A 20,086-nucleotide genomic window follows, 5' to 3' on the forward strand; every position below is an offset into this window, starting at 1 on the left:
CCGAAATGGAAGATAACACAGAAAAGGCCGAAATACTGAATTCGATCTTCTGAAGTTGTTTCACAGCGGAAGATCTTAACACTGACCCTCCATTTGACCGTCGTACGAACGTGGAAATGACAGATATTGAGATAACCTATCGCCAACTGAAAAGCAGCTACAATCGCTTAATAGTGGAAAGGCGTCAGGACCAGATGATATAGCCGGGCGAAGTGGCCGTGCGGTTCTAGGTGCTACAGTCTGGAGCCGGGGGGCCGCTACGGTAGCAGGTTCGAATCCTGCCTCGGGCATGGATGAGTGTGATGTCCCTCGGTTAGTAAGGTTTAATTAGTTCTAAGTTCTAGGCGACTGATGACCTCAGACGTTAAGTCACATAGTGCTCACAGCCATTTGAACCAGATGATATAACAACACTATCTCATCAAAAGCATCCGTACACTCCCAAAAACATACGTTTTTCATATTAGATGCATTGTGCTGCCACCTACCGCCAGGTACTCCGCATCAGTGACCTCAGTGGTCTTTAGACATAGTGAGAGCAGAATGGGGCCCTCCGTGGAACTGACGGACTTCGAAAGTGGTCAGGGGATTGGGTATGACTTGTGTAATACGTCTGTACGTGAGATTTCCACACTCCTAAACACCCTAGGTCCACTGTTTCCGATGAGATAGTGAAGTGGAAAAGTGAAGTGACTCGTACAGCACAAAAACGTACTGGCCGACCTCGTCTGCTGACTGACAGACTTCGCCGACAGTTGAAGAGGATCGTAATGTGTAATAGGCAGACATCTATCCAGATCATCACACATGAATTCAAACTTGCATCAGGAATAACTGCAAGTACTATGACAGTTAGGTGGGAGGTGAGAAAACTTGGATTTCATGGTCGACGGCTGCTCATAAGTCACACATCACGCTGGTAAATGCCAAAGGATGCCTCGCTTGTTGTAAGGAGTGTAAACATTTCACGATTGAACAGTGAAAAAACGTTGCGTGGTGTGACGAATCACGGTACACAATGTGGCGATCCGATGGTAGGGTGTGGGTATGATGAATGCCCGGTGAACGTCATCTGCCAGAGTGTGTACTGCCAATAGTAACATTCTGAGGCGTTGGTGTTATAGTGTGGTCGTGTTTACCATGGAGGGGGCTTGCACCCCTTGTTGATTTGCGTGGCACTATCACAGCACAGGCCTGTATTGATGTTTTAACCACCTTCTTGCTTCCCTCTGTTGAAGAGCAATTCGGAGACAGCGATCGCATTTTTCAACACGATCGAGCACCTGTTCATAATGCACGGCCTGTGGCGGAGTGGTTACACGACAATAACATCCCTGTAATGGACTGGCCTGCACAGAGTCTTGTCCTGATTCCTATATAACACTCTTGAGATGTTTTCTACCGCCGACTTCGTGCCAGGCCTCACCGACCGACATCGATACCTCTCCTCAGTGCAGCATTCCATAAAGAATCGGCTGTCATTCCCCAAGAAACCTTCCCGGACCTAACGTATGCCTGCAAGAGTGGAGGCTGTCATCAAGGCTAAGGCTGAGCCAGCACCAAATTGAATCCCAGCATTACCAATGGAGGGCGCCACGAACTTGTAAGTCATTATCAGCTAGGTATCTGGATACTTTTGATCACGTAGTGTATAAGATTCTATAGAGATTATTCGAAAGAACTTGCTACCGTTCTAGCAGTTATTTACCTTAGATAGGTTGAGTAACGAAAGGTACCTAACCACTGGAAAAAAGAGCATGTCATTCCCGTTTTTAAGTAAGGTCGTAAGACAGATCCACCCAATAACGCATATAAACCTATATCCTTGCCGTCAATGTGTTGGAGAATTATGGAGCATGTTTTATGCTCAAGAACTATGATGTTTCTGGGGAATGAATATCTCCTCTATAAAAACCAACATGGATTTTGCAAACAGAGATTTTGCGAATCTCAGCTCGCTCTGTTCTTCCATGAAATACACAGCGCAGCGGACAACGGCGCTCAGGTTGATGCCGTTTACTTTGATTTCAGTAAGGCATTTGGCATCGTCCCTCATTTCCGTTTAATGAAAAAAAAACACTAGCTTGCGGGGTATCGGAGCAGATATGCAATTGGATTGCCTATAGGGTATCGTCTCAGTTGTGCGACTGGATTCGTGATTTCCTGTCAAGAAGGCCGCAGTTCGTAGTAATAGACGGCAAATCATCGAGTAAAACTGAAGTGATTTCAGATGTTCCCCAGGGAAGCGTCCTCGGACCTCTGCTATTCCTGATCTATATACATGACTTGGGTGACAATCTGAGCAGTTGTCTTAGGTTGTTCGCAGATGATGCTGTAATTTACTGTCTAGTAAGGTTATCCGAAGACCAGTGTTCGTTGCAAAGCAATTTAGAAAAGATTGCTGTATGGTGTGGCAGGTGGCAGTTGACCCTAAATAACGAAAAGTGTGAGGGGATCCACATGAGTTCTAAAAGAAATCCGTTGGAATTCGATTACTCGATAAGTAGTACAATTCTCAAGGCTGTCAATTCAACTAAGTACCTGGGCGTTAAAATTACGAACAACTTCAGTTGGAAAGACCACATAGATAATATTGTGGGGAAGGCGAGCCAAAGGTTGCGTTTCATTGGCAGGACACTTACAAAATGCAACAAGTCCACTAAACAGACAGCTTACACTACACTCGTTCGTCCTCTGTTAGAACATTGCTGCGCGGTGTGGGATCCTTACCAGGAGGGATTGACGGAGGACATCGAAAGGGCGCAAAAAAGGGCAGCTCGTTTTGTATTATCACGTAATCGGGGAGAGAGTGTGGCAGATATGATACGCGAGTTGGGAAGGAAGTCATTAAAGCAAAGACGATTTTTGTCGCGGCGAGATCTATTTACGAAATTTCAGTCACCAACTTTCTCTTCCGAATGCGAAAATATTTTGTTGAGCCCAACCTTCATGGGTAGGAATGATCATAAAAATAAAATAAGAGAAATCAGAGCTCGAACAGAAAGTTTTAGGTGTTCGTTTTTCCCGCCCACTGCTCGGGAGTGGAATGGTAGAGAGATAGTAAGATTGTGGTTCGATGAACCCTCTGCCAAGCACTTAAATGTGAATTGCAGAGTAGTCATGTGGATGTAGATGTAGATGGATTGAAGATTTTTCTGCAGATAGAACTCGACACGTCGCTCTTAACGGAACAAAACCAAGAGGAGTAAAGGTAATATCCAGAGTACCGCAGGGAAGTGTAATGGGGCCGTTGCTGTTTACAATATATATATATATATATATATATATATATATATATATATATATATATATATATATATATATATATATATCGGACCGAGGCGGCAGCATCACGAGGGTGTGGGAGGGTGACTTTTGGCATGGGTCACACTCATTCAAAAACCACAGAACCCGAAGACGTTGCTGTGTCATGGCGAGTAAGTGCCGCCATTACAATAAGCACTGTCAACACCCAAATCCAGGACGCGTCTGAAGTGGGAACCATCGGCATCCTGGTCAGCGTCTGTTCACACAATGTGCGGCTGGTCATAATGCGCCAGGAACTAACAATCCCTGGTTCTAAACACCCAGTGGAAACACTGGACCAACTTGATTACAAGCAAGTATGACTCGTGCAAGTAATAACAACATTACCCCAGGTGGTAACCAATCCACCCATCAACACATGGCAACCAGGAATTCGGATTCTGGGGAACCAGGACTTACACGATTACATCAGAGTATGTATATATATACGATCTAGTAGGAGGTGTCGAATGCTCTTTGAGGCTATTCGCAGATGATGGAGTTGTCTATAGCAAAGCAGCAACAATAAATGTAATATATTGCGTGTACATAGGAAAAGGAATCCATTACTGTACAGCTATACTACTCATGACAAACAGCTGGAGACAACGCCCGCCACAAATTACCTAGTCGTAACTATCCAGAGCGACATTAAGTGGAATAACCATGTAAAACAGATAGCGGAAAAAACAGATAACAGAATCAAATTCATCGGAAAAATCTTAAGGAAATGTAAGTCATCCACTGCGAGATTTACTATTGAAATTTCGGGACAGCACTTTTCAGGACGAGTCGGACAATATATTTCTTAACTCATATACATCTCTTATATTGCCCCGAGGAGAAAATTCGATAATCTAGAGACAACACAGAGGCTTAAAGACAATCATTTCTTCCGAAGCACTGGTTTGGATGGATCAGATAGTGGTACCGAAAGTACCCTCTGCCATACACCATTAGGGGACTTGCGGAATATGACCTAGATGTAGATTTAACATTAGACCTGTTATCTGAAACATTTTTAGCAGTTGTGGTGGTGCCTACATGTCTCACACTCTGTCGGATTAGAACGTTAGACGACATGAGAAGCGAAGGTATACATGCTGTGAGATCACAGCTATTTATTGTACCAGTGGCTACACATTTTTTTAAAGTCAGTCGTCTTGAGCGATATGTGACCCTCATGTGTCACCTATTAGCCTTCTTCTTCTTATAAATATAGAAATATTTCAGATTATTAAAGCCCAGTATTGAAGAACTCAGCGTATCAGCCATCTTTAAACAAATTTACGTTACAGCTTATCTCCAAGAGTGACATCGTTTCCACCATGTTTACAAGTCCAGTTGACAATGAGTCAAACTCGAAACTGTCTAATGGCGTGACATAAAGTACTGTTTTATAAAAACAAGTCTTGGTGCAAACGAAGTCATTCTGCAAATTTAATAAGGTTCCAACGCCGACCTAGCCCTCATGTTTCCCTATAATACGATAAATCGTCGCAGAAAAATAAGTAGGGAAAATAACGTGTAACGAAAACATACCGAAAACTTATTTGGGCTGAAGAGAGAGCTTTGAGGAATGGACTCACAAGGAAGACCACGACGTTTGGATCACGGACTTACTTCATATTTCGTACGCATTTAATAGTCCATTAGGATAACATAACGTGCTAGTAATAGTACTACTCACGAAAGTTCTAGAAAATCACAATAAAAACCTTATCCGCCGGATATGGGCCGGTGCGCTGCGACTTACAGCCCGACATGGTGGCAGTCAAGTGTTTTGGATATAGACCCCACTCACACCATCTCTTCTTTTTTTCTTATTACTTTATGTACATGACATGTGAGAGGCAATATAATGAAAATACACGCTTGCTTGCTTGAACTTTTTTTGAATTTCTAAGGTATCTGGTTGTTTACTGATATTTACAATTATAAATAACATTATATTTATAGTTATCGAAAAGTAAGCCACTCAAACATAAAGATTTTCTGAAAATAAATGCTCATTGTACCTGTAATCTGATAAGATACCTAGAAGTGATTGGCATCTGGACGCTGCAATCTGCAGTCACGTAGAAGGAAAAATTAAATTGCTAATTTCTTGAAAATCACAAAATGTACATTTTTACTGCAAAATTAGAGGTGAAACTCAATTCATCGATTACTGCGTGTAACGAATGTCATGAAGATTGAGTGCATCATGCAGCTGCAAAACATCAGTTCAAAGATGCGTTCGTGTGCTGTGATAGTCTTGGTTAGTAGGTATACCTTATAATAACAGAATCATCAGCAACGATTTCTGTAGACGCCATTGCAAATGGATAAGAAATTTATCAATCTACCGTCGAAATATCAGGGACATAAGGATACCTAATTCTGACGAGGGTCACCCTGTAATACCTCTTGCCCTGTACTAAGTGGCGAAAGCAAGTGATCGCTTCAATAACCTTCCCGTACTTGTCCGATTTTATACTGGTAGAAGAAAGATACAGGAATGGAATCAAGAAGGTGCACATATTGCCAGGAGCAGATATTAATAGTGACCACAACTAACTTATGGCAAAAATAGAAATAAGAATGAAAAAACTGAAGAAGGCGACCATGCTGAAGAAGTGGGATTTAGAGAAGATAAGATCCAAGAAACACCAAATTACAGAAATCCTGTCTCGGGAGTTTCTAAACACATTACGAGACAAAGAACCCCTGATAATGCCAACGAGTACTGGAATACGCTGAAAGAAGGAATCATTAAAGCAGGACAGCAAAATATAGGATATGTAAAAGGGAAAAGGTCAAAAAAACCATGGGTCACACAAGAAATGATTTCCAAGATGGAGGAGAGAAGAAAATTGAAAATCAAGAATACTGAAGATGCAAGAAAGGTATACCGAAGAGAAACAGAGCAGGCTAGGAAAATGGCTAAAAGAGGAATGTGATGAAATTGAAGATCTGGACAGGAAGGGAAGATACTACTTACTATACAACAGAGTAAAGACTATGACACGGGAACAAAACAGAGCAGGAAGTGCTACTATGGAAATTTTTAGTAAAGACGAAGAGGTAACGTACAAAGATCGTGACGATTTCCTCCAGAGATGGGAAGAATATCTAAAAGAGCTATATGACACAAATAGCAAACCAGAACCTCTGTAACTTGAATCTCACACCAGTGTAAGTGATGAGGAGAAAGGACCAACCATCATAATGGAAGAAGGAAAGTCTGCCATAACTGCAATGAAAAATGGCAAAGCGGTAGGTACAGATACAATACCGCGAGAAATACTAAAATGCTTCAACCAAGAGGGTATGAGAGAAATATTGAGGTTATGTAATAAAATATATGACAGTGGTGAATGGCCTGAGGAATTTCTGACAACAGTAATGATTCCATTACCGAAAAAACAAGGAACCAAGAAATGCAGCGAGCACAGGACAATCAGCCTCATATCACATGCAGCCGAAGTGATGTTAAGAAAAATTTAAAAAAAAACTTGAAAAAGTAATGGAGGAGAATCTTGGCGAGGAGCAGTTTGGCTTTAGGCAGAATACGGGCACCGGAGATGCAATAGGGCTCCTACGAATCTTGGGAGAAAGGTTTATTGAAAAAGTAAGAGACCTATATTTGTGCTTCATCGATCTAGAAAAGGCATTTGACAATGTGGTTTGGGACAAGCTGGCGACTATAATGAGGGAAAGGAGAGTGGACTGGAAAACTAGAAGACTTATAAATTCATTATATCTTAATCAAAAAGTTTCAGTTATAGTGAGAGGAGAAAGTACAAACTGGATCAAAATAGGAAAAGGAGTAAGACAAGGATGCTGTCTATCACCTATACGTTTCAACCTCTACTTAGAAAATATGATTGTCCAATGCTCATTAGATGCCAAAGGAGTAGAAATTGGAGGAAGAAGAGGTGAGGTTTGCTGATGACATGGTCCTTCTAGCCACAGGGGAAAATGAACTACAGGATTTGGTGGACACCATTGCAACTAACGAAAAAAAATGGAATGAAAATTAACAAAAAAAGTATTGGCACTAGGAGGAAATAAGGAAATAAAAATTATGCTGAATGGAGAAATATTAGAACAGGTGCAAGATTTTAAGTATCTTGGAAGCAGGATAGACACCTACTGGTAGTGCACCACAGAAATTAAAACAAGGATAGCAAAGGCAAAAGAGGCGTTTTATAAGAAAAGGAGAATTTTCTGCAGCAGTCTGGACAGAGAACTCAGGAAGAGACTCATAAAATGTCTTGTATGGAGTGTTCTTCTATATGGCGCTGAAACATGGATTATGAGGAAAAAAAGACAGAGAAAGGCTGGAGGCTTTTGGGATCTGGACATGGCGGAGGATGGAAAGAGTAAGTTGGAGGGACAGAGTAAAAAATGAAGAGGTAATGAGAAGAGTGGGAGAGAAAAGACAGTTAATAAATGTAATAAAGAGAAGAAAAAGAAAATGGATTAGGCATATAGTAAGAAAGAATGACAGACTGATAAAAACAGTTTTAGAAGGTTATGTAGAAGGAAAAAGGAAGCGAGGAAGGAAGAGGTTCCAGATACTGGATGACATGAATGACGGTACAACATACAGCAGCCTTAAGAAGGGAGCAATGGATCGCAGAAAATGGAGAGGCAAAGGACCTGCTAATATAGCAGATAACTGATGATGACGATGTGTGCGTTTAAAGTGAACATATATCGCGAGGCGGCGCGTTTGCCTGTGCGAGCGAAATGTTTATTCCTTGACTCTGCGTTATTCCATGCCGAGCGAAGAAAAGTAAGAAAATCGGAATGTGGCGGGACTTCGTTACAAGACAGGATAACGAAAGGACGTGTAGGAAGTGTGTCATTCTTAGCCACCATATTGGATAATTTGTGTTTTTTGAGATTCACAAGCGATCTACATTATTAACGTGGAGTTTAGTAACGTTCATAATACAGTCTGTTGAATTTCAAAGGTTAATGCGCATATTTCATTTTCATCAAAGGATTTTGTGATGAACTATTTTATAGTACAAGCTTGTATAAGACTTCGGACATTTGGTGGACGATGTTTGCTCTAGAATCTGTTTAAATAACACGGTCAAAAGAATAGAGAAAGTTTTCTGTGTGAAAAAGAAATCATTTCACTCGCAATCATCCAATGACCAAATGCGAATTGCAGTGTTGTCAATTCCAGAAGATCCTATAGAAGTTTTCTTTCTCTTATATTTCAAGAATTTTAGTGGCAACCGTCGGAGGCGGCAGCTGCTTCTCCACCACGAGATTAACTTGTTTGCGTTTATGAAATTACTATGCTGTGGGAGTAGTCGACGCCGATCAAGATAGTTTCCTTCATAGACATACAGAGACACTACACACACTAGTTCAATAACAATGAGTGTAATATTACGAGCTTGAAAAATGTCAAATTCTCCTTTTGAGCAGTAAAATATATTAAAAATGGCTAAAACGTGACAAGACCTACAAGGAGTGAAAAGTAGACACTGTTAAGCATTTCATGACCAGAAACAAATTAATACATGATTACTCAGTTATATGGATATAGTGTATATTGTAATTTTTTGTGATAAATGTACATTATATGTTATGTATATGTATAATATTGTGCTTTGTATTATTTCATGTACGTCTGATGCAATCATTCTATGTGAGCTACATCCGACATCAGGCAGCCACGACAACGCGGGTCCATCACATATGAACTTCATGCAGTTTTACTCTGCAGTAAAGGCAAGCACAATAATGACATGCTAACTCATAGCACACATTAGTCTGGTCTTTGTAGATGACGACTAGGTTAGGAGTATTTGTAGATTTAGTTATTATATGCTATAGTATATACAGAGTGGTATGATATTTTTTTTATAATATCACAATTGTGGAGAGATATTCTGGGGTTTAGAATGTGATGTGTATTTTTGTGGAGTAAAGATGAATAGTGTCCAGAGTGAAGCAATCAAAAAAATAGTGAGGAGTCGAATTCTTATGGTTAAAACCAGATAACAGTTTAAAATGCAGAGGGAACAGGAAGTGAATTTGCCGCCCAGTGATGATGAACAAAATCCAGGGCAAACGGCAGATGCTGGCTGAGGATAATCCAAAAATCCTATGGCTGAGCTCATAAATCAAATGAAACTTTTGAAGTATACAATAGCTAGTTTAGCTGCAGAACAGTCCAACATGTCTGCTTCTCAGACGAAACTGTCTTCTGAGCAAGCGATTATGCCCCGACGCAGGCGCCTATTTCTGAAAATGTAGAAACCATATCTATGGAACAGGCAAATAGAGTGGCTAAAGTAACAAACCGGATAACCACTGTGAGTAATTTAGTTAAGAACAGGCAGAGTTAGCCATGAAAGTAAAGAGTATAACCTATAAAGTGAAAGAAGTGCCCGCAAGATAAGATTTTGTTTAAGTATTAGCTCATGTGAATACTTTGAAAAATGAACAGACAGAAACCAGGAAAGAATGAAATAATATAAAGCAAACCCACGAACATTTTCCGGTCGAAATAAATAGATTAAACAGTGAAACTGAAACAGTGCGGCGGAGACAACAAACGGTAGAAGTACAAAGTCTAGCCTCAACAGTAAGGGAATTAGCTTCGGGATGTGAAGGGCGAATGGAACAAAAGTTCCTAGAAAAGACATAGTATTTTAAGCAACAATTAGACGACTGGGTGGTGGATGTGGAACAGCGGGTGATATTGTCTGTTAATAAAGGTATCAAGGAAGCTGTAGAAAATATAGTGAGTGAAGGCCTGCCGTTATCTTGCCAAATAGATCAAGAGTTGAAGGAAGTTCGCAAACAGATAGGAAACGAGTTCCAAAGATGGAAAGAAGAAGTTACACAGAAATTGCAACGTGCACTCTAACGATAGAAGAACTGTGGGGGGTGGCAAAGGAAGAAAGAAAGGACGCCAGCTTAGAGTGGAGATCTAATGGTAGATATCAGAACTCGAAGTATAATTATGGGATTGATGTGCAGTACGCAGCTACAAGCCCAAAAGAAGACATGTATGGAAATATTTCACCATGAGTGATTATACCAGATCAATTATGGAAGAGAAAATGTTAAAGCGTAGGCAATTCCAAATATTTCTTCTGGAAAAGAAGATTAAATCTTGTTGTATTTATCAGACGATTCAGAGGAGTGCTACCACGAGCTTGGTCTGACTGACAGAAAATCGAATATGTATCAGGATACATCCAAGGCGATTATAGTCTAAGAGTGGCTGACATAATAGACATCTAGCCTCTGTGGCCGAGCGGTTCTAGCCGCTTCAGTAAGGAACCTCGCTGAGGCTACGCTCGCAGGTTCGAATCCTGCCTCGGACATGGATGTGTGTGATGTCCTTAGATTAGTTAGGTTTAAGTAGTTCTAAGTGTAGGGGACTGATGAGCTCATACGTTAAGTCCCATAGTGCTCAGAGCCATTTCAATTTGACGTTATCGACAAGTGTCACGCCTACGAAGAATTTGAGAAAGCATTCCTCGATAGAATTGGTCAAGAGGCATTCAGGAGAGATTGGAGATGGAAGTACATAACCCGGAACCATTCTCTTACCAAAACGGGAACTTAAGGAGATACTTCGAAAAATATTTGAATCAAGCAAAATATTGGGATCAACAAATAGATCAAAAAAATGTGATAATGAGTATCAAAGCTCGGCTTCCGATGGAGATCAGGGAAAAAGTGCTTCATGTTTCAGAAGATAATCTGGAAGAGTCCATGTCTGCAGTAGATTCAATCGATTTGCTACAGGAGGAATAAAGAAGAAGAAATAATTACAATAAATTCTGTCAAATGGAAAATAGGCAGATAGGTTATAACAGTAATAACGGACGAGTGAATGGAAGACAAATGGATAATTTTCATCGAACCAGTATGAATAATGGTTACAGCAATGGAGCAAATTGTATGAAGTAGCAGAATAACGGAAGAAATTGTGAGGAGAACTGAAATAGACAGAAGCGATTTTAAAGGAGATACAATCCTGCATATAATGACCGTACAAATCAAGGACAAAGTAGTCAAACAATATACGAGGCGAGGTCAAGGACAACAGATAGTCAAATCTGGAGAGAAAAACCACCGGTCATTGTCGAACCAATCGATGACAACAACGGACCGGCTAGACCGAGCAATTTAAACTGAATCCGACCGAACTACGCCCCAGAGGTTCGATCGATAAAAGAGTAATGGGGGGTGGGTGTGGGGGGGGGGGGTGGGGAGGTGGGTGTCAAGCAATCACCTGTAAACTGTTTTGGATACAACGATGGAAGCAGTATTAGTGAGGAGTTAGCGGAAGATGTAAGTCCTGGGGGACAAGTTTCTAATAATGTGCCAATATCAGCGATCCGAGCCGAAATATTAGACATATCTGTCAGAGTAATCTTGGATACCGGAGCTTCCATAAATGCGATCTCCAACAATTTCTTTAAACGACTATCCCAAAAGACAGAGTTGTCGATGTTGCCGATACGAATTTTAAGATCATTGGAGCCTTAGGTACCCGCTTGCAACCAGTCTGGATACAAACTTTGCTAGATGTAAGAATAGGAAATACAGCGATAACATGCGTGTTCCGAGCAATTCAAAAATTAAAAGAAGATTGTATCATCTAATTCGAGATTATGAGAGAGGAGGACTTAAAAATAGGCTTCTCGTCCGGTAAAGTCCGTTTTTGTGATAATCGGGTAATGGCACAAGTTGATCTGATCAGGGAAGTAAGGGGCACTGGAAATTACTGTACTTGGCTTGGTATTAAGCTCATTAGAAAAGAAAGGAGGCGTAAACTTACAGAAGAGGTAAAGGAAAGCAAGATACCCTGGATAACAGAACAAGTGGAGGAAGAGGCAAAGGAAGCTAATGGATTGGAAAACGAGCAAAATGATCTCTTGGTAGATCTTTTGGACAAATATATCGAGTTTTTTGAAGAACGTCCAGTAATTATTAAGTGATTTACGTGCCATTTGGAGGTGTTTCCTCATGAGACATATTGTAATAAATCATATCCAATTCCGTGGAGATTGAAATAATCTGGAAGTGAAGAAATAAACAGAATGATAAACTGGGACCTGATAGAACCATCGGTCAGTCCATATGGCAGTCCGCTGTTAGTTGTACCTAAATCAAAGAAACTGGTGTCCCAAAAGGAAGAACGTAATGAGTGGATGAACAGTCTATCAAAGGTGTCACGGGATAAGTCACCTGTGCAGGAAAGATTAAGTTGACTTTAGTGAACATGCCCGAAAAGGACAGAAAGACAAAGGTAAAATATGACAAGAAGTTAAAAACAGTACAGGCTTTTGCTCTAGGCATCTTTATTGAAGAAGAAGAACAAGAAATGGCATCTTTACTGAAGAAGAGGAACAAGAAATGGCATTAATTATTTGTTGGACCGTTTGAAATAATAAGGATTCCACATCCTGGGGCATATCTATTGGTCTACCCTGTGACGGGAAAGGTGAAGAGACTTTATCCTCATTATGATATTAAAGAGTACTATACGAAGTGAAAATCTGATCAGTCCAGTCTCTAGTAAAATGGTTCTAATGGCTCTGAGCACTATGTGACTTAACATCTATGGTCATTACTCCCCTAGAACTTAGAACTACTTAAACCTAACTAACCTAAGGACATCACACACATCCATGCCCGAGGTAAGATTCGAACATGCGATTGTAGCGGTCGCGCGGTTGCAGACTGTAGCGCCTAGAACTCCTCGGCCACCCCGGCCGGCTCTCGAATAAGTATAAAGAGTATTGAATGATTGATTGATTTTAACAGGAGAGCTAAAACAGCTTAGTTCGAACCCGCCACTGCCCGCACCGAAACTAGGTTTATTGTGCGGTATCGCTCCTTATATATCCAGTAAAGCCAACCAGTGTCCTTAAATAGTGCAAGAAGTCCCTGTACCAGTTTTTTGTTAGACAAAATTTCTTCAGGTCTAGCTGTCCCAAAGATTCTGTATCTTTTACTCTCCCATGCCGTGCATTTAAAGATTAGGTGTGATGCAGTTTCTTCACCCTCATCACAGATCCTACATTTAGGTTCCTCTTCCATTACACCCATTGTGTGTAGGCGTTTTTTGAAGTTCCCAGGCCGGTTATTAGTCCAGTGATCTCTTTCCTGTTCAATCCCAGGATTACAGAGATAAAGAGTATTTTAGATCATGAGTGATAGTGTCTGAGAAGTATGATAAAGCAGAATAATTTCCTGGAGATAGTAGACAACAAAGAATAGGGGTGTGCATATCATCTTGTGGTTCGCTTTACTATAATTATGTGGACCTTTCCTACATAACCAAATTCTTAGCGTCATTTAAAAGGTATACTAACGGTGGCGGAGCTATGTTAGATCTGGATGAGAGCGTGAAATTACCGTGCATTAGTGGTTAAATGTTTGTTTTACTTGAGCAAATGGACTTTCAGTGAAGCAAGCAAAGTAATATGACATTGAAAATATGGGAATATGTGACTCATTAAATGACGTATGAAGTTATCGAAATATAAGAACATTGTAATTGTGCGTGCCCTTGGACAACCTATGACTGTTGATAGAGTACGAAAAATGCAGCATAATTATGGACATTATGAGAATTCATATCGTGTTGAATACGACGATCTGACGTCAAGTGCCACACTTAAAATCTAAATGGTTGCCTGGTACAGAACGCTAACGCTACGTAATGAAGATGCTATCGGAGTTACAACAGCAGGACTACTTAACTAGTTCATTCATTGATCACTATTTCGAAACATTACCAATTTGTGGTTTTATTTACCGATTTACGGTTCCTTTTTGTGAGTTCAATGTCAGTATAAAGTATATGATATGAACAGCCTCCGCGAAGGAATTCTTATTCCTTCTCACGCTTTTGTTTCATTTCAAATTTATCACTTTATTTCATAATTTAACATTTACCTAATTTCGCTCCCTTGAAATACTGTTAAGTATATAGCTTAGTACAATGTGACAATGTACTCTCCGCCATGCATCTCATGGTGACTGCGATTTACGTATGTAGATGCAGTACTTTTCTACACGTATATCTAATCCCTAGTAGTAATTTCGCACCAGTGTATTAGGTAAGATTAGAAGTCCACAGTCAATATCTGAAAAATCGAAATATACAGCTGTGCCACGTAGAAAATAAAACAGCCACAATCCTTCGCGAAGTGACATTTCTGGTCTTTTTTTTTTGGGTTTCGCTATTTGGTTATCACTAAAAGTGTTACAAGTTTTAGTGTCATTCCTCCGTCTTCGTCATATACACTGAAGTGACAAAAGTCGTCGGATAGATCCTAATATTGTGACGGACTTCGTTTTGCCCAAAGTAACGCTGTAACTCGACATGGTGTGCACTCAACAAGTTGTTGGAGTCCCCTGCAGAAATACTGACCAACGCTGCCTCTTTAGCCTTCATTATTGCGGAAGTGATGCAAGTACAAGATGTTGTGCACGAAATGACCTCTCGATTTTGTCCCATACATGTCGATAGGATTCATGTTGGGAGATATGGTGGCCAAATCATTATCTCGAATTGTTCAGAATGTTCTTCAACAAGCCAACTGCGAACAATTGTGACCCAGTGACATGACATCTTTGTTTGGTAACATAAGGTCAATAAATGGGTGCAAGTGGTCTCCAAGTAGCCGACCATAACCATTTCCAGTCAATGGTACTTCAATTGGACCAGACAACTCACTCCATTCCACATAAAAACAGTCCACACCATTACAGAGCTACCACCAGCTTGCACAGTACCTTGTTGACAAAGAGACCATGGCATCATGGGGTCTACGCCACACACGAATCCACCATCAGCTCTTGCTTCCTGAAATCGGATCTCATTTGACGAGGCCACAGTCTTCCAGTCGTCTAGGATCCAATAGTTAAGGTCACGTCCAAAGAAGAGGTGCTGCATGTGATGTCGTGCTGTTATCAAAATTGTTCTAATGGTTCTGAGCACTATGGGACTTAACTTCTGAGGTCATCAGTCCCCTAGAACTTAGAACTACTTAAACCTAACAAAACTAAGGACATCACACACATCCATGCCCGAGGCACGATTCGAACCTGCGACCTTAGTCTCTTGTGATTATCACACATTTTATACGAAATCGGGATTCCGTTTCCCTACACATGCAAGGTACAGAGTGATAAATGAGTCATTGGAAATATGTCCAGTATAGATGTTATAACCTAAATTCGCTAACAATTATTACAAGATGGAATTCAACAGAATAAACGAAAGAATATTTACTTCTCGACATTCCTATTGTATAAATTATTAGAACCAATGAAATATTTCAGTCTTATTCCTTAGAGGTGTTACATATTTGCACAACGAATATTTTTTGTTAGTTTGGAATATACTGGAAGCAACATAATAAAAGATTCGTGAGCAGTGAAGGAGATACTAAACTTAAAACCGTCGGTACTTACAACTAATATTGTTCTCCACTTGGAAAAGGTCCAGCTACATACAGAGATTCCGCTAGATACACAAATTTGTGTTTATGTTTTTACGTATCTGTATTATCATTGCGTTTATGTGAACCAACATGTTTGTCTACATTTCATTGCCGATGTTTACATTTCATTGCTGACGTCACAGGTCGAAGCGGACCATACACTAAACAATGGCAACTTTCTATTATTTAAATCATTTGTCTGAATTTATTTGCGCCACTAACACTTTTTTACTCCCACATCATTTGTACATATGCTTTTCTTTTGTAAATTTATTTATGTGTCTTCCAAAAGACGTCCCAGTAATCCTTTACACTGTTCTTTAGAGTGCAATGGTACGTCTGTAGACATTTTTGTTTATATATATATATATATATATATATATATATATATATATATATCCCCCCATGAACCATGGACCTTGCCGTTGGTGGGGAGGCTTGCGTGCCTCAGCGATACAGATAGCCGTACCGTAGGTGCAACCACAACGGAGGGGTATCTGTTGAGAGGCCAGACAAACGTGTGGTTCCTGAAGAGGGGCAGCAGCCTTTTCAGTAGTTGCAAGGGCAACAGTCTGGATGATTGACTGATCTGGCCTTGTAACAATAACCGAAACGGCCTTGCCGTGCCGGTACTGCGAACGGCTGAAAGCAAGGGGAAACTACAGCCGTAATTTTTCCCGAGGGCATGCAGCTTTACTGTATGATTACATGATGATGGCGTCCTCTTGGGTAAAATATTCCGGAGGTAAAATAGTCCCCCATTCGGATCTCCGGGCGGGGACTACTCAAGAGGATGTCGTTATCAGGAGAAAGAAAACTGGTGTTCTACGGATCGGAGCGTGGAATGTCAGATCCCTTAATCGGGCAGGTAGGTTAGAAAATTTAAAAAGGGAAATGGATAGGTTAAAGTTAGATATTGTGGGAATTAGTGAAGTTCGGTGGCAGGAGGAACAAGACTTCTGGTCAGGTGACTACAGGGTTATAAGCACAAAATCAAATAGGGGTAATGCAGGAGTAGGTTTAATAATGAATAGGAAAATAGGAATGAGGGTAAGCTACTACAAACAGCATAGTGAACGCATTATTGTGGCCAAGATAGATACGAAGCCCACACCTACTACAGTAGTACAAGTTTATATGCCAACTAGCTCTGCAGATGACGAAGAAATTGAAGAAATGTATGATGAAATAAAAGAAATTATTCAGATTGTGAAGGGAGACGAAAATTTAATAGTCATGGGTGACTGGAATTCGAGTGTAGGAAAAGGGAGAGAAGGAAACATAGTAGGTGAATATGGATTGGGTGACAGAAATGAAAGAGGAAGCCGCCTGGTAGAATTTTGCACAGAGCACAACATAATCATAACTAACACTTGGTTTAAGAATCATGAAAGAAGGTTGTATACATGGAAGAACCCTGGAGATACTAAAAGGTATCAGATAGATTATATAATGGTAAGACAGAGATTTAGGAACCAGGTTTTAAATTGTAAGACATTTCCAGGGGCAGATGTGGACTCTGACCACAATCTATTGGTTATGACCTGTAGATTAAAACTGAAGAAACTGCAAAAAGGTGGGAATTTAAGGAGATGGGACCTGGATAAACTGAAAGAACCAGAGGTTGTACAGAGATTCAGGGAGAGCATAAGGGAGCAATTGACAGGAATGGGGGAAATAAATACAGTAGAAGGAGAATGGGTAGCTTTGAGGGATGAAGTAGTGAAGACAGCAGAGGATCAAGTAGGTAAAAAGACGAGGGCTAGTAGAAATCCTTGGGTAACAGAAGAAATATTGAATTTAATTGATGAAAGGAGAAAATATAAAAATGCAGTAAGTGAAACAGGCAAAAAGGAATACAAACGTCTCAAAAATGAGATCGACAGGAAGTGCAAAATGGCTAAGCAGGGATGGCTAGAGGACAAATGTAAGGATGTAGAGGCCTATCTCACTAGGGGTAAGATAGATACCGCCTACAGGAAAATTAAAGAGACCTTTGGAGATAAGAGAACGACTTGTATGAATATCAAGAGCTCAGATGGAAACACAGTTCTAAGCAAAGAAGGGAAAGCAGAAAGGTGGAAGGAGTATATAGACGGTCTATACAAGGGCGATGTACTTGAGGACAATATTATGGAAATGGAAGAGGATGTAGATGAAGATGAAATGGGAGATATGATACTGCGTGAAGAGTTTGACAGAGCACTGAAAGACCTGAGTCGAAACAAAGCCCCCGGAGTAGACAATATTCCATTGGAACTACTGACGGCCGTGGGAGAGCCAGTCCTGACAAAACTCTACCATCTGGTGAGGAAGATGTATGAGACAGGCGAAATACCCTCAGACTTCAAGAAGAATATAATAATTCCAATCCCAAAGAAAGCAGGTGTTGACAGATGTGAAAATTACCGAACTATCAGCTTAATAAGTCACAGCTGCAAAATACTAACACGAATTCTTTACAGACGAATGGAAAAACTAGTAGAAGCCAACCTCGGGGAAGATCAGTTTGGATTCCGTAGAAACACTGGAACACGTGAGGCAATACTGACCTTACGACTTATCTTAGAAGAAAGATTAAGGAAAGGCAAACCTACGTTTCTAGCATTTGTAGACTTAGAGAAAGCTTTTGACAATGTTGACTGGAATACTCTCTTTCAAATTCTAAAGGTGGCAGGGGTAAAATACAGGGAGCGAAAGGCTATTTACAGTTTGTACAGAAACCAGATGGCAGTTATAAGAGTCGAGGGACATGAAAGGGAAGCAGTGGTTGGGAAGGGAGTAAGACAGGGTTGTAGCCTCTCCCCGATGTTGTTCAATCTGTATATTGAGCAAGCAGTAAAGGAAACAAAAGAAAAATTCGGAGTAGGTATTAAAATTCATGGAGAAGAAATAAAAACTTTGAGGTTCGCCGATGACATTGTAATTCTGTCCGAGACAGCAAAGGACTTGGAAGAGCAGTTGAATGGAATGGACAGTGTCTTGAAAGGAGGATATAAGATGAACATCAACAAAAGCAAAACAAGGATAATGGAATGTAGCCTAATTAAGTCGGGTGATGCTGAGGGAATTAGATTAGGAAATGAGGCACTTAAAGTAGTAAAGGAGTTTTGCTATTTGGGGAGCAAAATAACTGATGATGGTCGAAGTAGAGAGGATATAAAATGTAGGCTGGCAATGGCAAGGAAAGCGTTTCTGAAGAAGAGAAATTTGTTAACATCCAATATTGATTTAAGTGTCAGGAAGTCATTTCTGAAAGTATTCGTATGGAGTGTAGCCATGTATGGAAGTGAAACATGGACGATAAATAGTTTGGACAAGAAGAGAATAGAAGCTTTCGAAATGTGGTGCTACAGAAGAATGCTGAAGATTAGATGGGTAGATCACATAACTAATGAGGAAGTATTGAATAGGATTGGGGAGAAGAGAAGTTTGTGGCACAACTTGACCAGAAGAAGGGATCGGTTGGTAGGACATGTTCTGAGGCATCAAGGGATCACCAATTTAGTATTGGAGGGCAGCGTGGAGGGTAAAAATCGTAGAGGGAGACCAAGAGATGAATACACTAAGCAGATTCAGAAGGATGTAGGTTGCAGTAGGTACTGGGAGATGAAAAAGCTTGCACAGGATAGAGTAGCATGGAGAGCTGCATCAAACCAGTCTCAGGACTGAAGACCACAACAACAACATATATATATATATATATATATATATATATATATATATATATATATATATATATATATATTCTGCCAGAAACGTATAGCAAGATCTTCTCTTCTCTGCCGCCGGCACAACATTCTTCAAATAATTTACAAAAGAAAAAAAATGGTTCACATGGCTCTGAGCACTATGGGACTTAACATCTGTGGTCATCAGTCCCATAGAACTTAGAACTACTTAAACCTAACTAACCTAAGGACATCACACACATCCGTGCCCGAGGCAGGATTCGAACCTGCGACCGTAGCAGTCGCGCGGTTCCGGATTGAGCGCCTAGAACCGCGAGACCACCGCGGCCGGCAAATAATCTACACATTGTTTATTTCCCGTTGATAATAAATGTCCTTGTATCAAAGTGTATTTTTATCAGTTGTACAGACTGTTACAAGGGTTTGAAATAAATGTCTCATGAAAGCTACAGATTCACTGTATAAAAAAAGAAACTACCCTTTCCACTTTTTCATTATAAAATTACTTCCTTCCGCAAAGAAGATTGCAAAATCATGATTCGACGATTCTCATTTCGAAGTTTGATTTCTGTGCTGATGCATAAGTACTTTGGTTTT

Source organism: Schistocerca piceifrons, chromosome 4, assembly GCF_021461385.2.
Source record: "Schistocerca piceifrons isolate TAMUIC-IGC-003096 chromosome 4, iqSchPice1.1, whole genome shotgun sequence".
Taxonomy (NCBI): domain Eukaryota; kingdom Metazoa; phylum Arthropoda; class Insecta; order Orthoptera; family Acrididae; genus Schistocerca; species Schistocerca piceifrons.